Raw genomic sequence first — 10206 nt, forward strand, 5'->3', positions numbered from 1 at the left:
TCCGTGCCGAGTTCTGTCTCGGTAGCGTTGTATTCCTCCCGGGACTCATCGGGGACTACTTCTTCAGTACTGGCGGGGTGTGAAGTCATGTCTGGTTCCCACTGGTCCCCACCGTGAACTTGGTCAGTTACATTAGGACCCGTAGGGGCCTCTATGGTCGGGGTAGTCTGGGCGTTGGGGTTAGACATACTTTTACTTTCTAGTTTTACCGCGTTTACTGTTAGTAGAAGACTAGGTTGTTGACTGACAGCGTAAGCCTCTAAGTACTGAGGGAGCCGTCGTTCGCGCTGCGGGCGTTGGTTAGGAGGATCGTTTCGTGGAGTGTTCATCATAGGCCATTTCAATATTAATAACACTATATTAATATTACACTAATTACCATCCGGCTCGAAGGACCAATTGTAACTGAGGGGTACAATTCCCTGACTGTATTACTAGATATGATACTTACTACCACTACCTTTGTACTTAATATTCGGCCACCCAGTACTCGGCATAAATATATTATGATGAACACTGTCACGTAGATGAAACGGATCCAACACAAATGTACGAATTAGAAATAGGTCTTTATTTCTACACAGCGATGGTGTGTAGAGCAAGCACTTAATCAAATCAATCACATTTATGAATGGGAATTAGTATGCACTTTTATGGCAAGAGTATTCGTCGGTATATCAATAGAGAATGTCCAATCTCTGAAGGCGCAGGTGGTACATATACGACCTGGAATAGTTTAAGGAATAACAGCAATGATACTTTAATGATTATAGACTGGATACACTAGGGGGGGTTAATCCGGTCGCTTGTAAGCCGACAGGAGTAGGAAGGGGGGGGGGGTAGAATCCGGCTGCCTCATCCGGCCAAGGGTATCCCAGGTGAACCCACTGTAGTGCCGTTCAATGCGCCGGCGATCCTTGGACCACAGATGAAAGCAGGTGGACTCTTTGTGGGCCGGCGTCCTCCGGTCCACGGAGGAGAGACGTGAAGCGACCTCGTCTTGCAGAGCGTCTCCTCACCTTGCGTCCTCTCCAGGGGGGGGGGGTTCCAACACACGGCAGTGTCGGGGGTCTTTATCCATGGAATAATCAACGTATACAAAGCATAATCCGTGCCGGGGAAGGCGGGCTGTCGTCGGTAGAATAATCCGGTATACGGGTCCACTCGCTCGTCGGCTCTGGGGCTCCTCGGGTGCAGCTTCACGTGGGGTCAACCACCCTGGATAAGCAGCCAGTTCTCTGCCCGAAACGATGGGGTACTGACTACGGTAGTATTCTCACCGCACGAAGCACTATATATTAACAGACTATTATTAGCTTAATAGACTACGTCCAACTCGACGATATAGTGCCAAATATGACTATTCAAATATTAATATACACGATGTCTCAATACCGATGGTAAGCCGAACTTGGCCTTACTCCCACACGTGGCGTCGCGGGGAGGCTTTACGTCTGTGACTCTATTGGAGGGTAAGAAACTGGACTGAAAAGGAAGTCCTACTTTAGTAGCGCAGTATATATACGCACTATGAACAAATAGTCCCATTAGTGGTGCGGTAGCCAGATTCCTACGCGGAACTAGGACTTGTTCGTACATGTTGAGCGGTACGTTTGAACTGGGTCTGAGGGGTATGGCAGCCTGGCACCAAGGTCTCGACCAATAGTAGAATGGAGACTATTATGGGATGTTCAGTAGGCTAGAATGGATATTCAATGCATATTGTACAAGGAATATACAAGGGATATCAAGGAATATTAGAGAATATACAAATACAATTAAATATATATATATAAATAAATATATATATTCGGTTTAATCTGGCCCTTCACAACAATGATGATGATGGTAATGATGAGGATGATGGTACTGATGATGATGATGATGATGATGAAGATGAAAATGATGATGATGATGATGATGATGATGATGATGATGATGATGATGATGATGATGATGATGATGATGATGGTGAGGATAATGTTGAAGATGCAGATGATGAAGATGATGATAATCATGATGATGATGATAATGGTGTTGACAATGATGATGAAGATGATGATGGTAATGATGAAGATGAGGATAATGATGATGATGGTGATGATAATGAAAAAGATGATGGTGGTGGTGGTGGTGGTGGTGATGATGACGATGATTGTGGTGATGATGATGACCATGACAATGATTTGTTTTGAACAAGGCTATAGATCTTCATTCATGTCTTTCTCAGGAAGGAACCAAGGATCCTGGTAGACGACTCCGTTGCCCAAGACTCTGCGTTTGATCTGTACGACTGCAAAATAAATGTAAGTGTACAGTATGTCTCCCAAACAACTAATAACAGATCCCGCAGCCTCCATAGAGATCAGACGATAAAACACTGAGACGTACATTCTGCTCTCTCTCAGGGAACACAACATGGAAGGGAAACCAGCACGTCGTTCTCCAACAGATTGTACGAATCCACAGAAGTAGCAGACGCTGCTGTGGATTCCTCTCACGTCTAACGGCTACAGTATGATATGCATTGGAAAACGCCGGTTCGGGGAAAATCGGGGATGCAGCCGTTGCTAATTAAGCACCAAAGCTATGGGACATGAACCTATGAGGTTAGCTCACTAAATAGACTCAGGTTTTAAACTATGAGTCAATATTTATATTGTTATTACCTGCATTGCTTTTACCCTTGTTCTTATTCTCTGCATTGCTTTTATGATTATTTTATGCTCATTTATGTCTATTGTGTAGAATAGACTTGCACTTTGGGCTGCAATTCTTAATTTATTTTTATCAAATCTTTATTTTCCATTTTTCATTTTAAACAAAACACAACACAATACAGTAACAACAATAATACACAAGACATGATCACAGGACAGTACTTCAACAATAATAATTACAATAACGACAAGACAATTAGAAATAATAAATACAGAATATAAAAATCTAATTATATTATCACAGACACCACAAAAGACATTTCCTCCCCGACTCAGACCCCAGGACCCCTCAGGACCAACACCCGATCCCGCTTCGCTGCTAGATCATGGCTTTTACTTTCTCGGCCACTGAGACCCATAGTTCGATGTTGGACTGCCCAACTCCAATCACCCGGACAGTGGAGATCTCCATATAAATTACATCCAAAAGTGTCAGAGACCAATTGTAAGTTTCTCAGGTTGTTTCCACCTCATGGCTATCAATTTATTGGCTGCTGTAACGCCCTCCTGGATGACTCTTTTTAGTGATATATCATTTAGGAGTAGTGTTGCTGCTGCAAGTGGAATTGTCAGGTTACATATGTTTGAAGGTTTAGTTGTTATAGATTTCCAAAAACGAGCTACCGGTAGGCATTCCCAAAACATGTGCATATAAGTGCCAGTGGCCCTCAGAGTGCACAAAGTGCACCGAGAGTCAGCCACCAACCCCATAGCGCACAGTTTCCTAGGTGTGAGATACGTCCTGTGAATATAATTAAAATTGATTTGCTGGTGATTAGGGTTTACGGGAAGCCAATATTGTGACATTAGTCCAAACATCATGCCAGTCAAACTCAGGGTCCAATTCTGGGATGTCCCCTCGCCAGACTATATCTAATGATAGGTTTTTTTATATGTGGATTGGATTAAGAGTGTATAGAAATCTGAGACAAAGCCCCTTGAAGTTGTTCTGCCTATTATAAGCTTAATAAAAGGGTGTGGATGTAGTGTTGAGCCCACGGAACCCCATGTGCCTTGATCGCTTTGTTTTGTAAAAATCTGCATCAAATGTGTTAGGAGCATACAACGAAATGATTGTGATTTTCCTGTGAGAATATTCAATTTTTGCCATTGTTATCCTCCACTCTGTGTCAACCCACACATCCATCACCTTGATATCGAAATTACATCTTGTCACTATAGCGACACCTCTCATTTTGTTGCTAGCAGAGGATGAGGAAATTACATGGTAGTAACGGTTCACCAGCCTTGCCACATCAGTTACCATTAGGTGAGTCCAGGGGTGTAAAGTACTTGAGTAATTGTACTTCATACTGTTTTGGGGGATTTGTACTTTACTTGAGTATTATTAGGTTTGTATACTTGTACTTTTACTCAATTACATTTCAGAGAAAAAAAACATACTTTTTACTCCTTTAAAATGCAGACCTACAAAGTACAAATCTCGCAGGTCCAACGATTTGAATTAGTATATTTGTTTCTCTGGCCGAACTAACGTTAACGTTATTAATCCTGCGGCCGCACTTTATTTCAAAACAGCCAATCAAATCCACATCAATGGAAAATGAACCCACCCATACCCATGCTGATTGGTCCTTGTGCAAGACTAGAAAGCGGGGATCTTTAATTAAACACCTGCTATCAGAAGAATAGACAGTCAGAGTGACAAGCTACAGAAGATGGCCACAAACGATAGTACGAGTGATGAAATGGCCATCGACCTAAAAAAAAAGTTTTCATTCAATGAATCAATCTGCACGGTGATTGACTGAATGAAAATTGTATTAACAGATTGCAGAATGGGTACAATACAGTACGGCTCAATACACACAATTGTTAAGGGGATGCAGACCAGAGAAATACTTTTGTCTTGTTTACATCAGGGTCCCCCATTTTCAATTCATAATGAATTTTAAGTAAGGGTGCAACTTGCTCCATGCAATCCATCCTTTGTGGATCTAGCCCATAGTGTCCCCCCACCCAGGAGCTCCTCGTCCCTACCCACCCGATGTGCGTCAGTCCCCGCCACCCGCGTATCCACAAACTAAAGGCTAATGGCGAGTTGACAACCAGCCAAACACAACAAAGTAACAGAGCCAAACAGCTCAGCCCCACCACTCCCAACACAACAAGAACAGCGATGGTCATGAACGAATAAAGTGAATGAAGTGAGTCTGGCTTTTCAGTACACATGAAAATAGATCACGCCAGCCCTTTCCGCCCACATATCCCCAACACTATAACATTACACTAACCATGAGCTAACAGTACAGTACACAGTATTGTAATAAAACCTTTTAATAAAAAAAAGTGTGTTCAATATCCATTGCATCAAGGCCGCTAGACTACCAGCCGTTAGCCCAAAAGGTGAACTCGATGCAGTACAGTTTCAGTCCAAGAGTGTGTTCCGTTAGCTTAATTGAACACGAGGTTAGCTTAGTAGTTAGTCAATAGTTGTTGCATAGCTACATAGTCCGCTAGCCAACCAGCCAATGCACTTGCTCCTTGGCATATTTAATTGAACACAAGGTTAGCCTTAGTGCAATGATCCGGAGCTAACCTAACAAGGTTAACTCAATGCTGTATAGCTACATAGTCCGCTAGCCAACCAGCCAACGCACGTATGTTCCTTGGCATATTTAAACAGATCCTAGCTTGCGGGTTAGCCCAATGTCATACAATTGTCATTATCATGAGTTTATTACTTAGTTTAGCTCGGCACAACGAAAGTTCCAAAGTTTGTTAGCCAGCTTAGCTCAGTTCGGTGTAGCTAAGCCCAATACCTACACCGTTAGCAATCACCCTCATCAGCCTCCAGGTCGACCCGCCTGGCCGCCTCTCCTTCAAGTAACTCTCCGCCTCAGCCAGCGACCAAATCCTTGTCGTTGCTTTATCTTTCAGCTTGATGGCAAGTTTGGCCGGAAAAAGTTGCATTGGCCGGCATCCAAATTTTCCAACAAGTTTTGACATGTGATTCATGTGTGTATTCACCCCTCTGAGCAAACACTTCTGGCGTGTAGTCCTCATATATGGCGATGCGGTTGTAGATTCCCCATTTGGGACTGGGCTTCACGAATAATCAGTTACTTTACTTGCAGTCTGTGGATCCTAGCAATGATGGCTCTTGGCTGCTGGTCCTTCCCGGGCTTGGCTACGTTGGATCTATTTGCCATGTCACATTCCGGTGGCTCAGTAAACTAATTATTACCCAGGATCTCCTGTAATAAACCGGGAACAAATTCCTTCATTGTCTTCTGGTACGCCAACTATTCTTATATTAAAACGTCTTTCTTGAGACTGGACCTCATTGAGTCTAGCTTGAATCCTGGTCAGCTCAGTCTGCTTGTCGGCCATTTTTTTCTCCATGCGCTGTAAATGTTCACTTTGTCGGCTAGCTTCCTCCGTGATCAAGACAATCTCTCTAGAATTGCTGGATGATTCTGCATGAAGTATTTCCATTTTCTCCCTCACTGGCCCAATAGCTGCCTCTATCTCAGCTGTTACCGTTTGTCGGTACGACATGCTCTTCCAGTATTTCTGCAATTAGCTGCTTGATAGCTGATAGGCTATCACATGGCAAGCGGATTTGCGTTTTGTCAACTGCCGACATCGCCCCACCTCGTCCAGCAGCCTGTTTGCTTGCCATTTCCGTGATAAAGTTGTTAAGTTGCGATTTCCCTAATAAAGATCTAAATTAAATAAAAGACTAGTGGGGTAATAAAGGTGTTAATTATAAAAGTCTGGGAGCGGTCTTGGTACACGTCTCTACTCCATGATGCTGGCAATTCTTGTATGAAAGGTGCTATACAAATAACGTGTATTATTCGTATTATCATTGTATCCTGTATAATAAAGTTGGGTGGTCCTGGCAGAGAGACTAGATTTACAGATTCAGATTCAGATTCAGATTACTTTATTCGCCATTTCATACAGGTACAAAATGGAACGTGTTTTGGCATTACAGTGCATACTTTTTTCACAATTAAGAACAATACAACAGTAAATAAATAATTTTAAGTAAAGTGCAAGACAGGACAGAACAGTGAGACAACAATAAGACTGTGAAAGTGCGGTGGTTGGGGACATGGATACAGTGCAACACAAAGTTCAAGTCCAGAAGTCCAGCCCTAGCAGCTCGCCATAGAGGGGGGGGGGAGCAGGGGGACACCTGACTCGTTTACCAGGCGAGCTGCTGAGGGGAAGAAACTCAGTCTGTGGCGGGACTTTAGTGTCTTGGGCAGCCGTAGCCGCCTGCCGTGGGGGAGCATGTTGAAGAGGTTGTGACCCGGGTGGGCGGGGTCTGCCATGATCTTCCTCATTTACATTTACATTTACATTTAGTCATTTAGCTGACGCTTTTATCCAAAGCGACTTACAAGTTCTGTGCGACAAGACAGCAAGAAGGGTATAACTCTATCAGCTGAGTAACAATGCTCATCAAAGTGTTGCGTGTTACAGTGTAGGTTAGTTTATTAGGACAAGTGCATGACAGTAAGGTTAGTCGGGGTTAGTTTTTTTTTTTTTTTCTTTTTTTTTTATCATTTCATTTATCCTCAAGGCCCTGGTGGAATGTAGGGACTCGAGGGAGGGAAGGGGGCAGCCGATCACCCTCTCCGCCGAGCGAATCACCCGCTGCAGCTTGGCCTTGTCTCTGACCGTGGCTGCAGGGAACCAGGTGATGATGGAGAGGGTGAGGATGGACTGGATTATGGCGGTGTAAAACTGGACCATCATGGTCCTCGGCAGCCTGAACTTCCTCAGCTGACGTAGGAAGTACACTGACATCTGTTTCTTTATAAAGCCATTGTTGGAGATCTTCCCGCATTTCATTATTAGAGTGGACCTCTGGACCTTATCAAACTCACTCCAATGATTGTCTTATACTTCAAGCCCCCAGAGTTTACACTGAACTTGGGAAACCTGCCTTCAGCTGCTGCGCCCCCGACACGTGGGAGTGCCCCTGCAACGCCCATAATGTGGGATGTTTTTCGGACTTTTTGCAACCGGCACTTTGGTGACCCCTAGTGGCTCGGGTGTGCATATGTTGTAATACAATATATATATCAAATTGAAGGCTTATTTGTTGCCTGTCGATAGCGACAAAATCCGACAACATCCATTCAGCGGTTCTCGAGTTACATGCCGGTATTTGAGACTTGTGCAAAGTACACAGTATTGCGCAAAATACCACTCCCGACTCAGGCTGCAATAGTTCCGTCAATCTAGATCCGATCTCAAAAATGATTGTGGATCATTGTAGCCAATGAGTGTGGCTTTACAATGATACCCCACATGCATGTATGAATCTAAAAAACAAAACAAAAGAAAGAAAACAGAAAGAGAAAAACAGTCGAATGAATTGAAGTCTATGAGACTTTTCTGAATGGATCTTTATGAAATTTGGATATGTACTACATAAGGCTTCAGGCTATGGCTCCGTCTGGATTTGTAAGCCATACCACCTTCTGGTGAAATAATACCTCTGGACTACTAACTACTACAGAAAAACTTGAGTAACAAGTTTTTCTACAACTCAAGTTCAGACCTATGTTACTCTATTACGTTAGCACTAAAAGTGATTTTTTTCTGGAATCAGAAACTTCTGAATGTTATCTTTCAAAAGAGACCAGGCTCATGCATGTGCTATAAGTATAAAGTATGTTGTTTTGGTTTGCAAGAAAAGTATGCAGTCCTCATTTCAAGTTAAAAAATTGCCACTTTTCTGCCCGCTTGATAAGAGGATTTTATAACTCAATGCATTAGTATCCATTGGTCAGTTTAAATAATCAGTTCCTTAATAATCAACCATTTCACCCCAGTCTGCAGTTGTTCTTAATAGTTTATTGATTGTTTTATTGACTTTCTGTGTTTTTGTTTTGGTATTTATTGTGTACTGTATTTTCTCGTTCTGTATCATCTGAAATGAGAGTTGAACTAAATAAAATTTGAATACATTTTCATATTGCCCAGCCCTAGGTTAACATTGTGTATATATTGTGCATTTATTAATGTACCTGTTATATAGCAATTTGGACAATGACAGATGAACAATTAGTAGATAATGTGTTTTTATTCCAATTAAAATGCTCTTTAAATTAAAAAGTATAATTTCTATGTTGAAATTATTCTTTTTTGTTTTTAATAATACATCCACAGAGCTTTTAGAAATGTGCAGAATAAAAGTATTGCTTTTCCCCCAAAGGAATTATTGATTCATTCATTTATCATTGAAAAAAAATGTGCGGGTCCAAAATGAATGTTGTTGTTTACATGTCGCAGGCACATAATCCCCTCCCTGCCTCCCATTTCCCCACGTGGCATGCACCTGATTGGATAAATGACATGCTGGTGGTCTAGTGCGACATCTAGTGGCTGAATGTTATCTATAGCACCTTTTAAGTTTTCATGACAGCATTTTTGTTTTTCATGCCTGCTCTAATGAATTTTATAGCACTGAGCTCTCAGACTGTATATAGGCTACAGCCTGCCCCAAACAAAACACAACCAGCACACAATGTACATGATAAACCATGACACTCCCCTGACTAAAAGTATAATGGAGCTCTATGGAGAAACCATGACACTCCTCTGACTAAAAGTATAAAGGAGCTCTATGGAGAAACCATGGCAACTGCCCTGACTAAAAGTATAATGGAGCTCTATGGAGAAACCATGCCACTCCCCTGACTAAAAGTTGTTTTAAAACGAAAATGGCTCGATGTCATTTTGCCAAATCCGCATAGCTGTGAGTGTGAGTCTTTCACCTTTTACATATCTAGCGTTGGCATGGATTGATTGTTTAGATCACTAGCGCGGATAACAAATGCAAATATGTTGTAGTCTTCCCTCTTGTTTTGAACAGGATTACATTCCTTTTTGCTCCTTGATGTGCACGCACACTGAGTCTGACATGACTCAGTGTGTGTGCGCATCAAGGAGCAAAAAGGATGATGTAATGATGAATGATGTTATGATGTAATTATGAATGATGTTATGATGAATTGAAAATGGGGGACCCTGATGTAAACAAGACGAACGTCTTTCTCTGGTCTGCATCCCCTTAACAATTGTGTGTATTGAGCTGTACTGTATTGTACCCATTCTGCAATCTGTTAATAACATTTTCAATCAATCAATCAATCACATGGACGAGAAACCAGTCTATAGAAACGGGGGTCAAAGACACAGCAGTAGGACTTTAACTTGTAGGGTTCATATAGCTAGGTGCACCATACAGTAAAGACACAGCAGTAGAAGTAGACTTTTAACCTGTAGGGTTCATATAGCTACTGTAGGAGCACCGTACAGTAAAGACACAGCAGTAAAAGAAGGCCTTTAACCTGTAGGGTTCATATAGCTAGCTGTACAGTAAAGATGTGACATCCTCCGGGCACGACGCAAAACACAAGTAGATTTCTTGAACTGAAACCTTCATCCAAACCGTAAAATCTGTATGACATACAAATGCATACAAAAGATACCATTA

This window comes from Notolepis coatsorum, assembly GCF_963971535.1.
Source record: "Notolepis coatsorum genome assembly, chromosome: 13".
NCBI lineage: Eukaryota > Metazoa > Chordata > Actinopteri > Aulopiformes > Paralepididae > Notolepis > Notolepis coatsorum.